This window comes from Macrobrachium rosenbergii, chromosome 27 (genome assembly GCF_040412425.1).
Source record: "Macrobrachium rosenbergii isolate ZJJX-2024 chromosome 27, ASM4041242v1, whole genome shotgun sequence".
Classification (NCBI taxonomy): domain Eukaryota; kingdom Metazoa; phylum Arthropoda; class Malacostraca; order Decapoda; family Palaemonidae; genus Macrobrachium; species Macrobrachium rosenbergii.
The window spans coordinates 25,769,812-25,789,971 of record NC_089767.1 but is presented as its reverse complement, the minus strand read 5'-3'; the positions used below and the strand labels follow the sequence as shown (position 1 = coordinate 25,789,971).

General features: G+C 37.6%; 1 pseudogene; it reads left to right on the top strand.

Moving 5' to 3' along the window:
* The first annotated feature begins 17,845 nt into the window (after positions 1 to 17,845).
* On the top strand, positions 17,846 to 19,863 carry LOC136853317 (uncharacterized; annotated as a pseudogene).
* The last annotated feature ends 297 nt before the right edge of the window (positions 19,864 to 20,160 follow it).

The following is a 20,160-nucleotide window of genomic DNA, read 5'->3' as shown; positions in this document are numbered from 1 at the left end:
TAAGGATGGATCATAGTGTTAAGAGATGGTCAAGTCGTGTGGAGAGACTGGAAGATGATAGGATAGTGAAAATAATGTATTAAAAAGTTTTGTAGACTGATGTGTAGATATAGCAAAAGAAGTATTGTGGCAGTATGAGTATCGAAGGGGCTCAAGCGTTTGGAGTTTAAGGATGGATCATAGTTTTAAGAGATGGTCAGATCATGTGGAGAGACTGGAAGATGATTGGATAATGAAAAAAAGTATTAAAATGCCTTATAGACTGATGGGCAGACATAGTAAACGAAGTATTGTGGCAGTGTGAGTATCGAAGGGCCTCAAGTGTTTGGAGTTTAAGGATGGATCGTAGTGTTAAGAGATGGTCAAGTCATGTGGAGAGACTGAAGGGTGATTGGACAGTGTAAAGAATCTATTAAAAAGTTTTGCAGACTGATGGGTAGATATACCAAAAGAAGTATGGTGGAAGTATGAATATCGAAGGTGCTCAAGTGTTTGGAGTTCGACAAACTGCTGATGAGCATTCTTTGGAGTTACAAGAAACAGATGATCCGTCTCTCGGAAGCTGATAACAGTGACTGTTATCTTGTTTCTCTTTTGTAGCCAGCCTCTGTTAGGGGAGAGGGATACTCGCTGGGACAATGTACAAAGAGATGAGTCTGTTTCTGTCTCGTCCCTGACATTAGACGGGATAAATCATCTGTGGCGGGTGACAGCAAGTATTTAATTTCTTTTTTACTGGGTTAAACACAACCACGTTCCAACATATCAGTGGCATGACGTTATGCCGTCAGAGGCAAGAAAATAGAATTAACAACGTCTGTTATTCCCGCGATGCCATCTATGTATAGTCTGACAAGACTAAAAATTCCTTAACTTCTAAATTTCATACATACATACGTACAATATACACACACACCCACCCGCACACACAGACACACACTCACGCACACACAAATATTTATGCATACTAGGTAATCAGCCAATCTAATATTACACACACACACACACACACACACACACACATATATATATATATATATATATATATATATATATATATATATATATATATATATATATATATATATATATTAGTGTGTTGTTGGCGTGTGTGTGAATAATACACAATCAGCCAATCTAAACAAAAGGAAAGAAAAAACTTAAACAAAAGGAACGCTTACAAAGTCAAAGAAACAAAACCATTAAAAAAAGCAAGCTTACAGTGAAGGCCTACGGTGAATCCCTCGCCAATAAAGATACACCAATGCAAGCATAATCTCAATGAATTCAAACACAGGAAGACTAGCACAAATCCATGAACTTGTGAACAGCTGATAATAACGAGTCCCAAGCACGAACAAAACACGCACAAAATCACTCGGGAGCTAACGGCCTTGACACGGTTGGCTGATGGATGCAACCTTTCGAGTAAACATTGGAGGTTCGTGCGCAGAGAGAGAGAGAGAGAGAGAGAGAGAGAGAGAGAGAGAGAGAGAGAGAGAGAGAGCAGTTTATTTTGAAACGAGACGAGGGAGAGAGGAGAGAGAGAGAGAGAGAGAGAGAGGAGAGAGAGAGAGAGAGAGAGAGAGAGAGTCTGGTTATTTTAGCTGAAGCAAGAAACGTGTGTAGTGTGAAGTTCAGTAATTGAACAGTGGAATAATATACAAAAGTAATGGACAAGCAAATGATAAAGACATATGAGAGAGAGAGAGAGAGAGAGAGAGAGAGAGAGAGAGAGAGAGAGAGAGAGAGAGAGAGAGAGGATGTACTAACTGCTACTGTTTTACTAAAAAAATATAACAAAAATATAACTAAAATAATTGAATGACAGTTGATATTGTCATTGGCCTCCATGGCGATCTGCTATTATATAAGCCAAATTATCCTAATGTGAAACGCTATGGAGATCCGGTATGTCACCTTCATAGCTTGCTCATATTACGACCTTGTCTATGTACTTGGGGCTCTCTATGTATTCAATTTAATATAAACATAGGAAACAGCTATTTTAAAAGTATGAAGATACACTGTAACTTCTCAGCTTAAAAATAAGAAAGTTAACTACAATTGTCAACGGGTCCGTTAGACAAACTTGCAATAAAGAAACAACTCTAACCTAGTAAAAAAATCAATTAACCTTCCTCTCAAGGACAGGGAAAGAGGAAGAACAAAATCAAATGCTTCAAAAAAAAAAAAATCTTAAAGCCGAAGGTCTCACTAAGACAGTTGGTACCGAGCTCTGGCTACGAGGAATCATGGCACCTCCTCACACGTCCCAGGGTATTAAAAGCTCTCTCTCTCTCTCTCTCTCTCTCTCTCTCTCTCTCTCTCTCTCTCGTGTGATTTAGCACCAGACTTGATAAGCATTCCCAAACTTCATTCTCGCTTAAAGTAATTTGTGTATTCTTACTTTTTTTGTACACCTTATCATCTCGTATAGTTGGAAGACTTTGCAACTCGCTAACCAGAGTATATATAATAAAAAACCACGAAACTTATAAATAAAAAACCTTTCGGTTTTTCAAATGTTTTTAATGTTAATGGCAAAAACACGAAAGATTTAGAAACTTTCAGATTTAGGAACAAAACACGAGCGGTATTGGGTCGTACGTAACACTGTGTATGGGGAAGAATCGTTTTCTCTCTTACGTAAATGAGGGGCAGCAGCGTGCACAGAAAGTCCCGCTCAGTTGTATTTTTGTTTCCAAGAAATTTACCTTAGCCAACAAGGCGTGGGAAATAGTTACCAACACCACATGGTCCCTGATAATAAGTAAAGAGGGAAGTGTTGGTGTTTCTGACTGGCCCTGTCAGTTTCACATTGATAGGATAAAGTTATCATCGTTTAACTCACATTTCAGTGATCTTATAGGCAAATCAAGCCGCAAATAATGTATACTGTATCAAAGACCACAAATATTGTATACTGTATCAAAGACTATGAAAGCACATACAGAATGAACCTCAGACTAGTATAAAAAATACGCATGATAATTAATATTTACAGGTTGCGTGATTTTCATGGTTTCATTGAGTTTTTCCTACGAGATTTTAGCAATGGTTTTGTTGGAATGGAAATCGAATTACAAACAGAAAATGGTTCTGAATCAGTTCTAGATTTGCTCTTCGGTAGAACTTTCAGTTAAATAACTTTATCTGGCTTACTTATAACTTTCGGTTTACTCATTTACAGGACTGAATCTGAGGCAATTGGTTTTTTTTTTGTCCTCACTCGATTTTCTTATAATCCATTATTTTTTTTTATATTTTGCATATCTGCAGACGGGTTATTTCGTCAGCTTCAACCTTTCTCTTTCATTCGCATTCGGCGTCCAAACTTTACTACCATAAAGGAGTGTTTGCTCCCTCTTTCTCCATGGACAGTAGTAATTCAGTCACAACCCCGCAGAGCTCAAGAGGAGTGCTTCTCCTTCTCTCAGGCTGTCTTGTAATGGTCGTCAGGCAACCTCTTCCCACACTGTCTAGAAAACGGTAACCCTCAGACTGAACTATTCAGTGATCGTTATTTCCCCCTCTGCTGCTAATCTGGAATTTTTTCCCCGATTACCACAGTTGTTGCAACGCCAGATAGCAACCAGGTTCCTTCGTAGTTAAGGACAACAGTTCATTGTCTCTCTTCTTTTTTCTTGTTAGTTTTCTGTAGAAGAAAACTATTGTGCCAGCTTTCTTTGTCTGTCCGCACTTTTTTCTGTCTGCACTTTTTTTGTCCGCCTTCAGATCTTAAAAACTACTGAGGCTAGAGGGCTGCAAATTGGTATGTTGATCATCCACCCTCCAATCATCAAACATACCAAATTGCAGCCCTCTAGCCTTAGTAATTTTTATTTTATTTAGGGTTAAAGTTAGCCATGATCGTGCTTCTGGCAAAGTTACAGGAGAGGCCACCACCGGGCAGTGGTTAAAGTTTTATGGGCCGTGGCCCATACAGCATTAAACCGAGACCAGATCTATTTTCGGTGGCCTTGATTATACGCTGTAGCGGCTGTACAGAAAACTCGATTGTGCCGAAGAAACTTCGGGGCATTTTTTACTTGTTTTCGTTGGGTTTGGGCATAGCGGAATTATTAGTGCATATTGCTGAATTATGCATGACATATCAAGTTGTTAATTCTTTACTCTTAGCCATACACTTTCTATTTTCCTGAAAAGACGAGTTTACATTTTCCCACACACACTCGCACTCATAGAGAGAGAGAGAGAGAGAGAGAGAGAGAGAGAGAGAGAGAGAGAGAGAGAGAGAGAGAGGTACCTCAACAGACCCAATGAAATCGTTCTTTTCTAGAAAATCGAATTTAGACATGGGATAGTCTGGGTTTCGGAGACCTTCAGATTCAAGTACGCGCAGATAGAAGAAATTTTTCCCCGAGAACACTTGAGGTATTGCTTAGTTTTAACGTACGCACACTCTGAGAGATAGCAACAAACTAATTTTGTAAACGGGTCGAAGCAAACAATTTGAAGCAGGAATCTCAATGACGAACATAAAACGATGATTTTCTCCCACATTTATTTTCGAGTACAGTGAAATGAATGCACAACATTTAGTCCAAACAATAATAATTTTTAGGAATACATTTTTCAGTGTGAAGCTCCTGCAGAACTGAAGCCTGATGTGTGAGAATCAAAGGACTTCGAGCAGAGTTTCACTTCTGAAAATTCAGCAGAAGTGAAGCCTAATGTATGAGAATCAAAGGACTTCAAGTAGAGTTTCACCTCTGAAAATTCAGCAGAAGTGAAGCCTAATGTATGTGAATTAAAGGACTTAAAGTAGTTTTCATTCTGAAGCTCCTGCACTACTGAAACCTAATGTATGAGAATTAAAGGACTTGAAGTAGAGTTTTCATTCTGAAGCTTAGCACAACTGAAGCCTATTTATGAGAATTAAAGGAGTTTAGGTTAAAGGAAGGGGTAATTTGGCAATATGCAACGAATTGCGAATTCGTGTTGTCGAGGAAGTGGCATTCAGCCTCTTTTCTCTCGCTTCTTTCTTTCTTTTTTTTGCCAATAAAGGCCGAGAGAGAGAGAGAGAGAGAGAGAGAGAGAGGGGGAAATTGGCCTATTTGGCACAGCACCGTCGGCCAGGTGGCGGAACCCATTTGCGGCCCTGCCTAAAACTTCGCAGACACACAAACACACAAACACACATACACACACACACTCACACACTCATACATATACACATACACAACCATCCCATCTTCAGCTTCCGACAATCTGGTAACCAATCCCTCCTCCAGGAGGCCCGGGGGAAGGGAAGGGGGAGAGGAAAGGTGGGGGGTGGCGCGCCTCTTCCCGCCTAAACAAACAAACGGAATCACAAGGTCTTGGCTGTGCTCTAGACCACCAAAGTCTTATGCTCGCTCGTCAAGGAGAGAGGGAGAGCGACTTCGTGCTTTCCCTTGTTGAGATTTTGTCTATTCGATTAAAAAGAGAAAACAGTAAAACATGCGCCGAAGTTTCTTCGGTGCAATCGAGTTTTCTGTACAGCATATAATGTTGGATGAGCCGCGGCCCATGAAACTTTCAGTTACGGTTCGGTGGTGGCCTATCCTATAGCGTTGCCAGACCCACGATCTTGGCTAACTTTAACCTTAAATAAAATAAAAACTACTGAGGATAGAGGGCTACAATTTGGTTTGTTTGATGATTGGAGGGTGGATGATCAACATACCATTTTGCAGCCCTCTAGCCTCAGTGGTTTTAAGATCTGAGAACGGACAGAAAAAGTACGGACGGACAGACAAAGCGATCTCAATAGTATTCTTTTACAGAAAACTAAAATTGGTGAGGCTTTGAAAGGCAGGTGACAGTAGTTTAAACAGTCAGATCATATTTAGTGCAGTTAAGTTTATGGTAAAAGCAGTCATAGCATGATCTCATTGGCAGACCATATCAAATGAAAATAGTGCATAGTCAAAGGCATTTTAAATAGCAACTATTTAAACTATTTGTTTCAATAGTTGCTAAGTATTCTGATAATTGCAAAGAAACGTGAATTTAAACGAAAAGATAAAATCCTACATGAACATGTTAGGTAACAGAGAAGCAGTTTGATGCCAATGAAAAATAAGGCACTGAGGCGAAAGACAATATTTAGTTAAAAGCACTGGGACCTTGATAGAATTATTTGTCAGAGTAAAAGCCTTGCGATTAGATCAGAGCAAATACACTGAAAATGAGCTGGACTATTGTGACGACAGTCCTTACACAGCAAAGTCAACGACGCCATTGGTAAATGAAGAATGTTGAAAGAATTTAACCAGATGATGCATGTTACAATAAATTAACCAAATCAGAAGAACAGGCTTCAAAAGCAATATGCATTAAAAGAAGCCAGACTGCTCTTTAACAGCCATTAAAAAAAAAAACACAAAATGTACCAGTTCATAATGAATTCTTGCAAATCAAAGCAAAAACCAAAGCAGCCAATCAAAGCAAGGTCTCTAGGCTTATTTACTACCCATTGCACAACCAATCAGTCAAGTGTTAACAATCAAAGTGATTTTGTATAACACTCTCCTACAACTTTAACTTCAGCACAGACAGCACCTCATGTTGTATATATGAGCAACTCTGGCAATCGCCATCTGGCTCATTAACGCTGTTGGAGCAAGTTATTGCATAGTCATGTTACTGTTGTGTATATGTGGAGGAGAGAGAGAGAGAGAGAGAGAGAGAGAGAGAGAGAGAGAGAGAGAGAGAGAGAGAGCGCAATCTATTGGAGATGAACTTACAGTGATACACACACATACGTACATACGTACAAACATACGCGCGCACACACACACATATCTACAGTATATATACATTATATATACATAATACGTATATACATACATACACATATACAATTATATATATGTAGTATGTATATATATATATATATATATATATATATATATATATATATATATATATATATATATATATATATATATGTGTGTGTGTGTGTGTGTGTGTGTGTGTGTGTGTGTGTGCAAAGTAGAGAGCAAACCATATGACTTAAAAATTCAGTTTATAATCCATTGCCCATGGGCAAAAATTAGATTCGCTAATGGGTTTGATCATTTCAAATCAAATTTTTTTCTTCCCAGTGTGGGACTTGTTGGCACTGTGGGACTGTTTACCAGCCGCTGAAAAAGAAGGACGCACAATTTTACCTAGAGTTCTCTCTCTCTCTCTCTCTCTCTCTCTCTCTCTCTCTCTCTCTCTCTCTCTCTCTCTTTCAGAAGTGCCATTCTATATTTTAAAAGGTAAATTAGCATAAATAACTCACAAGCTGCATCTCTCTAAAAGCTATTATGTTAATGGCATGATAAACCTGCAAATGTGATGTAGTAATTCCCATCAGATAATTAACTGTTTAATATTAGCACTGCGTTAATTTTGTCACATTAAACAAACCATTAGTGTATATTAAAACAACAGAATCACAATGACCCAGATTGTCACCCCAGTCTGATAATGACATCGAGTTACAAATGTTTTTTATCCCTTTTGGATTGTGGGGACATTTAAACGGCTCATTTACCCCCGTGGTCTGTCTAGTTAACTTTATTGTTTTATGTTTATCTTATGCACAGAAAGCATTACCCATCGCATTGTGCAGTGTAAGGTGTTAAACTCTTTGAAGAATTTGAAAACAAACCAAAATAATTATATTATTATTATAGTATAGATTTACATACCAGTTGATACTTTCACATTACTTATCGTATTGTAATGTTCATGGTGTCAGACTCTGAAGAATTGGATAAAAAACCAAAATAGTTATACTATTATTTTTCATTAGTTTAGTTTTAACAATGCATGGCCAAAACGGTGCTCAAAGTCTAAAAAAATACAATTTGCTTAAAAATTAATGGCATGAGATAATGGATTCAGGCGCCAGGGAAGCAGATTCCTTGTAAGGCAAACGGGATTTGTAAAACCATAAATTTAGACCATGGATACAAAGCAGTATCAAGCTACGGGAACGGAGAGAGAGAGAGAGAGAGAGAGAGAGAGAGAGAGAGAGAGAGAGAGAGAGAGAGAGGATTAATTATAAACTTGCAGTCATGCCATTCTTGGCTCATTCTAGGCCTGTAAATTTGAATTCCGGGGTATTATTAGTGAGAACACGTCGGAATGTGACTCAGTTGGACGCTTTTGAAATTCTCGCTTCTTGTTAGTTTCTCCCCATTTCGACAGAATTCGTAACAACTCAGTCTGACGAATAACCTGCCTTTACCAAGAGGTGTAAGGAAAGTTCTTATTTGGTAAAAGCGTTAGAGCGGGTCCTTGAATGATTCAACTTATTTCTGAGGTCAAGTTACCTTTAATAATAATAAAAAAATTGGAATCATCATTTGGTGATGATTCCATTTCTTGAAGATTTACAAACCATCGTAGAATACCAGGGAAATGGTTGCTTTATTTAATTCATATGTCCCTATTAATTATACTTATTTATTACGCATCTGGAATTACAAAGCACCAGTGTTTAGTCACTTCTTTTACCTAACATAACTTATCTATAGCCACAAAGCAAGAATAACTGATTATCTTGTTCATCCAGCGTAAAATTGCAGGTGACTCAAGTAGTCCTTTATCAGTGACCATTAAAGTTTCATCTCATTCAGTTGATTTATCATGGTAAAGAATGCACATCTGAAAGAAATAACTAATTACTCATTCACTTTCAGTGACATGTGGTAAAAATAATCGTTAACTCATTTCAAATGGTGTTGAAAAGAATAAAATAGATAGAGATATTATAAGCCATCTTAGTACTGCCAGTCAACATTGAATTATTATCTCATGTATCAGGCGTCCTCAAGCAACAAATGAACGGGAATGTAATTAATTTCGCAGAAAATGATTACAGTAATTGACTGCCCACTTCCTAATTAACTCATTCACATGATTAGTAGTGACAGTAATAGGTTACCTCTTTTATCAGGTACTGCAAGGCTTTACTGCCTTGCTCTCTAATTTGTTCAAGATGGAACATTAACAGTTAATTATTTACCTAATTCATAAGACGCTGCAAATCAGCAACAACTACAGTGCATAGCAACAAAAGCATAACTATACAGTGCATAGCAACAAAAGCATAACTAAATCTTCAAGCACCGAGATAAACAGCGACTGGTTTTCTGTCTTGTCAAGAGTTATGAAGCACTAATAAGTGAATAAGTACATCAACTGCAGTACTGAACTGGCAATGTCTGTTAAGTTAATCTATCTGGGCACAACAGCAGTAACAAAACTTTATGACCAAACCTTTGATTTACTTCAAGTCACAAATCAGCAATGACTGGGCTCCTGATTTAACTGGCGTTACAAATCAACGATGACTGCATGTAATTTATCTGCTGGAGCAGAAGCAACGGTGACTGGACCTCTAATTTGCTTGGAGTCACAAAAGCAACAAGCGAGGCGCTTTATCACAACGCAACGGGTGCTGTGAAGGAAATCGTCCCTTTTACCTGCCACTGTTTAATGTTCCTTTTGTTTTGGTGTTTCAAGAGTGAAAACGTTCGCAAGTTTCTGAATGCCAGATGTGATTTGCTTGATGCCGTACTATTTTGAGTTTTCTGTTAACGCAAACTATTGAGGTGGGTATTTGTCTGTTCGTACTGAGGCTAGAGGGCTGCAAATTTGTATGTTGATCATCCACCATCCAATCAGCAAACATACCAAATTGCAGCCCTCTTGCCTCAGTAGTTTTTATTTTATTTAAGGTTAAAGTTAGCCATGATTGTGCGTCTGGCACCACCGTAGGTAACAAAAAAAAAACTATATCTTAGTTTAACCAGACCACTGAGCTGATTAACAGCTCTCCTAGGGCTGGTCCGAAGGATTAGATTTATTTTACGTGGCTAAGAACCAACTGGTTACCAAGCAACGGGACCTACAGCTTATTGTGGAATCCGAACCACATTATGACGAGAAATGAATTTCCATCACCAGAAATAAATTCCTCTAATTCTTCACTGGCCGGTTGGAGAGTCGAACGCTGGGCCAACAGCGTGCTAGTCGAGAGCTCTACCCACCTCTCCAATGAAGAACTACTATAGGTGACAACAACACGGGCCACCACCAGGCCGCGGCTAAAAGTTTCATGGGCCGCGGCTGAGAGTTTCATGGGCCGTGGCTAAGAGTTTCATTATACGCTGTACAGAAAACTCGATTGCGCCAAAGAAACTTTGGCGCATTTTTTACTTGTTGCTTTTCAAGACAGTTAATATAAAAAACCGGTTCAAAAGATGGAACTTCAATAAAAATCACATTGCCACAAAGAAGATTGGTTTCAAAATTTAATTTTTTTTGGCCTACCTTTATGCAAATGTTTCATATTACGTTACACTGACAAACAAAATACTTATGAATATGCTACATTGTCTCATATAATACTGGATCCTGGAAAGGCTTTTGATAACTGAGACGGCTAATTGATGAAATTAATAATTTGCTTAAGTATCAGAAATGTTAGTAATAGATGAGATTAATAAAATATATGTGTCGCATTGCGGATCCTTGAAATGTAGGACAAAATATAAATCTCAGGCAAAATCCTTTGGGATTTTGTTACCATCATATGAAGAGGTCAGGGCACTAAGATGTGAAGTGGAAAAACTATTCTTGGAATATGATACATTTTAGTCCAAAAAAGCAGATTAAAAAATGAGAAGAAACTGGTACCCAGTACATACATACACACGCCCACACACACATATATAAATAAATAAATAAATAAATATACATATATATACATATATATATATATATATATATATATATATATATATATATATATATATATATATATATATATATATATATATATATATATATAATTTTGAATCTGCTTTTTTGGACTAAAATGTATTATATTCCAAAAAATAATTTATTCACTTTACATACTAGTACCCGGACCTCTTCATATGATGATAACAAAACCCCAAAGGATTTTGAATGAGATTTTCTGTCCTACACTTCACGGATCCGCAGTACGGAATTTTTTTTATTTAACTCATGAAAATTCTTTGGTTTGTCACAACCACTCTAGAAGACTTCCGACTGCATTCCCTACAGCAAGGTCTAAAGAAAAATCTTGTGTAACAGAAATTCAGTTGCCATGCTACTTTCGTCTCTCTTACATCACTCCAAAAGAGTAAATAAAATTTCCTATTTCCATAATGCATAGCTCAGAAGTCCGGCTTCGGTCTGAATGACTATTTTGCTTCCTTATTCTTAATTCTAATTTTCTTTATAGTATATATTCATCACTTATATATTTACAGATGCCAGGGAGTGAAACATTCAACACTATATTTTGATTGTCATTCAGAAAGTTTGTAGATCTGTTTGTGTTCGGAATCAAATTAATTCTGGACATTTTCCGAGTCCTGAGACGCATTTTCACGAATTTCTCGCTAAGATCGAATAATGCAAAGACTCGGAAACGTAAATTGTTGGCGATTTTATCTGGGTGAGGATCTGGCTTGAAGAATGGGTGTACGTTTCAAGTGTCATTTATTTATCTTTGTACTCCCTTGAATTTAAATAAACAAACTGATTTAACTAAAACGGTTCAATTCTTATTTCCCTAAAGAACCAAGAATTCATTATCTTAAGAACTTTGAGACTATCAACTTTGTGAAGATACTGATCTTATATTTCCCTTAACCGTCGAAAACATGCCACATCCAAGGGCATTATAAATCCATCACGATAATAAGCGTTGAAAGCCTGCCTGAAATATTACTACCCTATTGCATTCACAGGGGTCTACCATCCACAAGGATATGCCCATCTTATCATGCCCATGGGGTTCGAAAGCCTGCTATCGGGAGAACTCTCTTAAACACGCAAACATTAAAAGTCAGTAGTCTCTAAGACAATGGTAATCTATATCGTATCCAAAAACATCATAATCTTGTCATCTGTAAAATTCATAGACAAAATTTGTCATCCTATTAGCATTAAAACAAAATAATTTCTATGAAAACAGTATAATTACTAATACATATATATCTATATATCTATATCTATATATATATATATATATATATATATATATATATATATATATATATATATATATATATATATATAATCATGAAGCTACAAATGTCGCTTAATATAATATTCACGCTACCTCAGGAGTATCCCGGTAGGGAACGTCGACTGGAGTTGCTGGATAAGTTCTGTGTCGTGGGATCGCGACCCGGCAGTACCAATCCATTTATCACTTATAAATTCCCCTTCGGTGATAAAATTCCCTATCGGGATACTCCCGAGGTGATATTAAGCGACATCTGTAGCTTCATGATTGTATATAAAGCATATATAGAAATTATACTGTTCTCATTGAAATTATTCTGTTTTGATGCTAATAGGATGGCAAATTTTCTGTCTATGAATTTTAGAGATGACAAGATTTTGATTTTTTTTTTTAGAAATGATATAGATCATCACTGTATATATATATATATATATATATATATATATATATATATATATATATATATATATATTTATATATATATATATATATATATATATATATATATATATATATATATATATATATATATATATATATATATATATGTGTGTATGTGTGTGTGTGTGTATGTATATATATATATATATATATATATATATATATATATATATATATATATATATATATATATATATATATATATATATATATATATATATATATATATATCAGAATCCTATGACCATGGCTGTTCTAAACATGTTCAGAATCATAAGAGTAGAATTCCATAAACATTTCAAAATCAACCAACTTTTGTGGGGATGGGAAGACTTGTGTAGTTAGAGCAAAGACAATTCCAGTTATTATGGTCATATCACTCCTCTTGTGTATTCACTCATCAGATACTTACAAGATTTTATAAGAAAAACTTTCTTTAATAGCTTTACTAATTAACTAGTTCACAACTTCAAGAGGCAAGAGTTTAGCACCTTTAAAAGGCAATACAACTTCGATTCATTCATACACATCAGGCCATCAGTCAGTTAATAAAATCTTATCATATTTATTGGCACAGAAACCATTATTGTCAACAGGTACTGTAATCGTATGACTGCCTCCCAGATTATATAGGTGACGTTATCTATCACTACTGGAGGATTTGAAAAGGTATGACCTTTGATAAGAGACAGGCAAAAGATTTTAACTCCTACAACTGAAATAGGAGGCAGCGGAGATGAGAGTGATTCATTATGAAAAGTGTTTTTTTTTAATCTTATCTCACACGACATTTACACAGAGAGAGAGAGAGAGAGAGAGAGAGAGAGAGAGAGAGAGAGAGAGAGAGAGAGAGAGAGAGAGAGAGAGGCCACGATAACAACAAATATTTAAAAACAATCCTCGTATCTTGATATAACACAGGAAATTACAAGTAGGTGTTTCTAAATTTACACTGAGGTACGAAACATAAAAACACGATAACAGGTTTTACTTAGTAACAGTTCATTCAGGCCTTTATTAAGATATGTCTGACTAAAATAGCTCGGCTGCTGATGCAATTAAAACCGCTCCACTCCTTCATCAACAACAACACCAACAACAACAAGGCGACAACTACAACAATGGCCTAAACATGATGAACTGTTGTAATTGAAGTAATAACAGTAATAGTAGTAGATAGCAGTAACAGCAATAGCAGAAAGTATAGGCCCAGATTGATGTGGGTTAAAAAATGCAATTCCGTCGACCATCTTAATTAAACGTTCTGAAAAGTTGCTGCTACAACCTATCTTTGCAGCGAATATGAGCAACGAAAAATTGGGATAATCTTAATTTGTCTGATTTATATGTATAATAACTATAAGCAGTCGTTTATATACAAGTTCCAGTTGTACTGAGTTGAACTGAATACAGAGTTTAAGCCAGAGGCCAAGCACTGGGGAACCTAAGAGGTCATTCAGAGCTGAAACGGAAATTGACAGTAAAAGGTTCTAAAGAAATAATAGGAGGAAAACCTCAAAGCAGTTGCACTATGAATCACTTGTTAGGAGAGGGTGGAGAGTAAGATGGAAGAAAGAGAATATGAAAGGAGGTACAGTAAAAGGAATGAAAGGGGTTGCAGCTAGGGGCCGAAGGCATGCTGCAACGAATCATAAGTAATTTCTGCGGTGCACCCTACGGGGAGTTCCAGTTGTAAGGATTTAAGTATGCGTTGTAGTAATAAACAAGTAAATAAGAATATATATATATATATATATATATATATATATATATATATATATATATATATATATATATATATATATATATATATATACACATATATATATATGTATATATATATATTATATATATATATATATATATATATATATATATATATATATATATATATATATATACATATATACTGATTGACTGATTGAGTGATTGAGTGATGAATGATTGATTGAAGAAATTCAGAAAAGAACGCTACCTCCAATCGCGACTTTTAATTTTCGTTTCGGGGCTTCATAGACAAGAGCGCACGCGCACAGATAGATATATATATATATATATATATATATATATATATATATATATATATATATATATATATATATATATATATATATATATACATACAAATATGCACAACATGTAGCCCACGGTGTCGCATGGCAACAAACTCAGCCATACCAGCGAAGGACCTTAATGGAAGAGGCCAGGCTGGCTGGGTTGGGGTTATAATTTAGTCCTGTTCCTTGAAATATCCTTTGTGCCTCTATTTAACAGAGCAGTGCATTACTATGGGTACCTTGCGGTTATTCAACAATGAATGGTTGCAGCCAAGGGCGAGAGTGGAGGGAGGCCAGCAACCATATCCCGAATGACTTCAGTCCCTCCAAGGAAAAAAAAGAGAGAGAGAGAGAGAGAGAGAGAGAGAGAGAGAGAGAGAGAGAGAGAGAGACTGTATATATACACAGACATATATATATATATATATATATATATATATATATATATATATATATATATATATATATATATATATATATATATATATATATATATATATATATATATATATATATATATATATATATGCACAAGTGTACATCATTTGATATGAAATTCAGTGTACCTTGGAAATAACTTACACCTTATCATTGATAACAATTACATCTGCCCAGCCAGACATACAGTCGGCTCTGCCCATTTGTTTATTGAGAGAGAGAGATTCAGAGAGTATGGGAAGAGAGAATTTGATCATGTATGGGAAGGAAGTTGTCGTCGACCATCGCTGGGTGTGGATGACGTTAGGTGGGAGTGATAAATTGGACCGATCTCAGGGTAACCTTTCACATGTCTTGGGTCCATCCATGTTTTTATGAACCAGCTCGCTGTTACTGTTTACTTTTGGAGTCATCACAACCCCCATATAATTTGCTGGACAATGGATACAGTCTTAAATATAACTTCATATCATTGTTCCCTTTGATCCGGCAATTAAATCTTTTTGTCGGCTCTATAAGTAAGTATACCTTAGTTTTACCAGACCGCTGAGCTGATTAACAGCTCTCCTAAGGCTGGCCCGAAGGATTAGACTTATTTTACGTGGCTGAGAACCAATTGGTTACTTAGCAACGGGACCTACAGATTATTGTGGAATCCGAACCACATTATGGCGAGAAATGAATTTCTATTCCTCTAACTCCTCATCAGCCGGCCGGGGAATTGAACTCCGGCCTACCGAGTTACAGTCCGCAGCTCTACCAACTCACCCAACGAAGAGCTAATTAATCCCTCATTGGACGGATTGGTATCGTTCTCGGCTAGCACTCCGCTGGGACCGCGTCCGATTCTCTGACCGGCCAATGAAGAATTAGAGAAATTTACTTCTGGTGATAGAAATTTATTTTTCGTTATAACGTGGTTCGGATTCCACAATAAGCTGTAGGTCCCGTTGCTAGGTAACCAATTGGTTCTTAGCCACGTAAAATAAATCTAACCCTTTGGGCCAGCCCTAGGAAAGCTGTTAATCAGCTCAGTGGTCTGGTTAAACTATGGTATACTTAGCTTTTCTGTAAGTCCCTGTTTGGAGACAAACCCGCCCCAGTTTTGTAATATCAATTACAAATTCTTAAAATTTGATTATTTTTTAAGAATATAACAGAGGAACCGTCCCACAGAATTTATGGATGCATTGATTTTCTTTTTCTGTTCAAAGTTCAAGAGAAGATGCAATGCATTGCTGCCCTAATTCTATTCTCCTTGCATTTTAATACATTTTTGTCTATTTATTTACTGTTTCTTTTTGATAGTGAGATTTCTTTCTGTATTTCCCTTTACCTTCTCTTCTTCCTAATGAACACCATATTCTTTGGAAGCTTGAATAATAATAATATAATAATAATAATAATAATAATAATAATAATAATAATAATAATAATAATAATAATAATATTAATAAATTGAAGCATTTTTATACATAATTATTATATCAACAATAGACATGAAAACCAAGCACAACTAGCTCTTACACCGAGTTGGATCGGGGCAACCCAAAGGGTGACCATAGTCTTTGCAATGCCAGTTCACAGGCATTAATCTATCAATCATGAACGATGACATAGCTTAGAAACTGTGTATGTATCCTGATTTCTTTATTGCAGTAGACAGAAGGTGGTTTATATAATAAATGTAAACACATATATATATATATATATATATATATATATATATATATATATATATATATATATATATATATATATATATATATATATATATATATATATATACACACACACACACACACATATATATATATATATATATATATATATATATATATGTGTGTGTGTGTGTGTGTGTGTGTGTGTGTGTGTGTGTGTGTGTGTGACGAAAGAAATGTACATATGAAAGGTGGAGTGACCAGAGAAAGAGCCAAGAAAAGAAGCAAAGGAAGCATACTTTACGAGGCAAGAAAGGTTACGTATGACAAACGCAAACTTGCACCGTGCAAGTCGGGGTCAACGAGCTGATGACGCTTCTATCCCCATCGCAAAAAAAAAAAAAAAAAAAAAAAGAGAGCATTCATGGCTGTACATATAATTCGGCATCCTGCGGTGTCATATCCTTCGCTCGGTTATCCTGTGGTGCAATAATATTGCTAAACGAATTCGAACGAATAATTTGGCAAATAAAAACCAAATAATGAATACTTTGTTTCAGCCGAGAAGTTTAATGCAACATAGCATAGCTGAAAGAATGGAAAACCTAGATTAATAATTGGCAAAAAAAAAAAAAAAAAAATTTGAATACTTTGTTTTGGATGAAAAGTTTAGTGTAAAACAGCACTGCTGAAAGAATAAAAAAAAAAGTATAAATAATAGATTATACAGCAACCAAATAATGGAGATAGGATACAAGGATGAACAAGAGGCGCATCAAGGAGAAAGGGGATAAATCACGCTGAAAACAACTTAGTATTAAATGAAGAAAATGACGAAAATGAGGAAAAAAACATGCATGGAGACAGGATATAAGGAAGAATAAGAGACACATCAAGAATTAAGGAGTATAATTAACGCAGAAAACAACATAGAATTGAATGAAAGAAATGAGGAAAAAAAGTATGCATGTTCAGGAGGGGAGGGGGTGTTGCGAGGTTGTATGTGTGTAGGTGGGCGGGGAGGGGGGAGGAGGAATAGAGAGGAGAGAAAGAAAGGGAAATGAGGAATAGAGAGGAGAGAAAGAAAGGGCAAGGAGGAATAGAGAGGAGAGAAAGAAAGGGCAATGAGGAATAGAGAGGAGAGAAAGAAAGGGCAAGGAGGAATAGAGAGGAGAGAAAGAAAGAGAAGGAGAAAGGGAGGAGGAATAGAGAGGAGAGAAAGAAAGGGCAATGAGGAATAGAGAGGAGAGAAAGAAAGGGCAAGGAGGAATAGAGAGGAGAGAGCGAAAGGGCAAGGAGGAATAGAAAGGAGAGAAGGAACGGGCAAGGAGGAATAGAGAGGAGAGAAGGCAAGGGCAAAGACGAATAGAGAGGAGAGAACGAAAGGGCAAGGAGGAATAGAGAGGAGAGAAAGAAAGGGCAAGGAGGAAGAGAGGAGGAGAGAAAGGGCAAGGAGGAAAGGAGAAGAAAGGGGCAAGGAGGAAGGAAAGAGAGGAGAGAGAGAGAAGAAAGGGCAAGGAGGAATAAAGAGGAAGGAGGGAGAAGGAAGGAGGGAGCAAGGAGGAAAAGAGGAGGAGAGAAGAGAAAGGGCAAGGAGGAATAGAGAGAGAGGAGGAGAAGGAAGGGCAGAGGAGAAAGGGCAAGGGAGGAGAGAGAAGTGAAAGGGGCAAGGAGGAACAGGAAGGGCAAGGAGGAGAGAAGAGAAAGGGCAAGAGGAACAGAGAGAAAGAAAGGAAGGAATAGGAGAGGAGAGCAAAGGAATAAAGAAAGGAACAGAGAGGAGGAATAGAGGAAAGAGAGGAGAGAAGGAACAAGGAGGAGAGAAGGCAGGAGGAGGAATAGAGAGGAGAGAAGGAAAGGGCAAGGAGGAATAGAGAGAGAGAAGGAAAGGGCAAGGAGGAATAGGAGGAGAGAGAGAAAGGCAAGGAGGAAAGAGGCAAGGAGGAATAGAGAGGGAGAGGAGAGGAAAGGGCAAGGAGGAAAAGGGCAAGGAGGAGAGAGTGAAAGGGCAAGGAGGAATAGAGGAGGAGAGGAGGAACAGAGAGGAGAAAGGGCAAAGAGGAATAGAGAGGAGGCAAGGAGGAAGAGGAGAGAAAGGGAAGGAGGCAAGAGAATAGAGAGAAGAAAGGCAAGGAGGAATAGAGAGGAGGAAAATAGCAAGGGGAGGAAGAGAAGAGAGAAAAAGGCAAGGAGGAATAGAGAGAGAGAAGGAAAGGGCAAAGGAAAGGAGAGAGAGTGAAAGAGCAAGGAGGAATAGAGAGAGAGAGAAGGGCAAGGAGGAATAGCAAGGAGAGAAGGAAGGGCAAGGAGAATAGAGAGGAGAACGAAAGGGAAAGGGGAGGAAAAGGGAGAGAATAGAGAGAGAACGAAAGGAGGAATAGAAAGGAGAGAAGGGCAGAGGAGAGAAGAGGAGGAGAGAGAGGGCAAGGGGAGGAATAGAGAGGAGAGAACGAAAGGGCAAGGAGGAATAGAGAGGAGAGAAAAGAAAGGGCAAGGAGGAATAGAGAGGAGAGAAAGAAAGGGCAAGGAGGAATAGAGAGAGAGAGGAGAGGAGAGGAATAAAGAGGAGAGAAAGGGCAAGGAGGGAATAGAGAGGAGAGAAGGAAAGGGAGAGGAAAGAAAGGAGGCAAGGAGGAATAGAGAGGAGAGAAGGAAAGGGCAAGGAGGGAGAAGGAGCAGGGCAAGAGAGGAATAGAGAGGAGAGAAAAGAAAGGGCAAGGAAGAATAGAGAGGAGAGAAGGAAAGGGCAAGGAGGAATAGAGAGAGGAGAGAAGGAAAGGGCAAGGAGGAAGGAGAGAGAGGAGGGAAGGAGGAAAGAGCAGGAGGAAAAGGGCAAGAGGAGAGGAGAGAAGTGAAAGGGCAAGGAGGAATAGAGAGGAGAGAGTGAAAGGGCAAGGAGGAATAGAGAGGAGAGAGTGAAAGGGCAAGGAGGAATAGAGAGGAGAGAAAGAAAGAGCAAGGAGGAATAGAGAGGAGACAAGGAAAAGGCAAGGAGGAATAGAGAGGAGAGAAGGAAAGAGCAAGGAGGAATAGAGAGGAGAGAAGGAAAAGGCAAGGAGGAATAGAGAGGAGAGAAGGAAAGGGCAAGGAGGAATAGAGAGGAGAGAACGAAAGGGCAAGGAGGAATAGAGAGGAGAGAACGAAAGGGCAAGGAGGAATAGAGAGGAGAGAAGGAAAGGGCAAGGAGGAATAGAGAGGAGAGAAGGAAAGGGCAAGGAGGAATAGAGAGAGAGAAGAAAGGGAGGAGAATAGAGAGGAGAGAAAGAAAGGGCAAGGAGGAATAGAGAGGAGAGAAAGGAGGAAGAGGGCAAGGAAAGGGCAAGGAGGATTAGAGGAAAGGGCAAGGAGGAATAGAGAGAAGAAGAAAGGGCAAGGAGGAATAGAGAGGAGAGAAGGAAAGGGCAAGGAGGAATAGAGAGGAGAGAAGGAAAGGGCAAGGAGGAATAGAGAGGAGAGAAGGAAAGGGCAAGGAGGAATAGAGAGGAGAGAA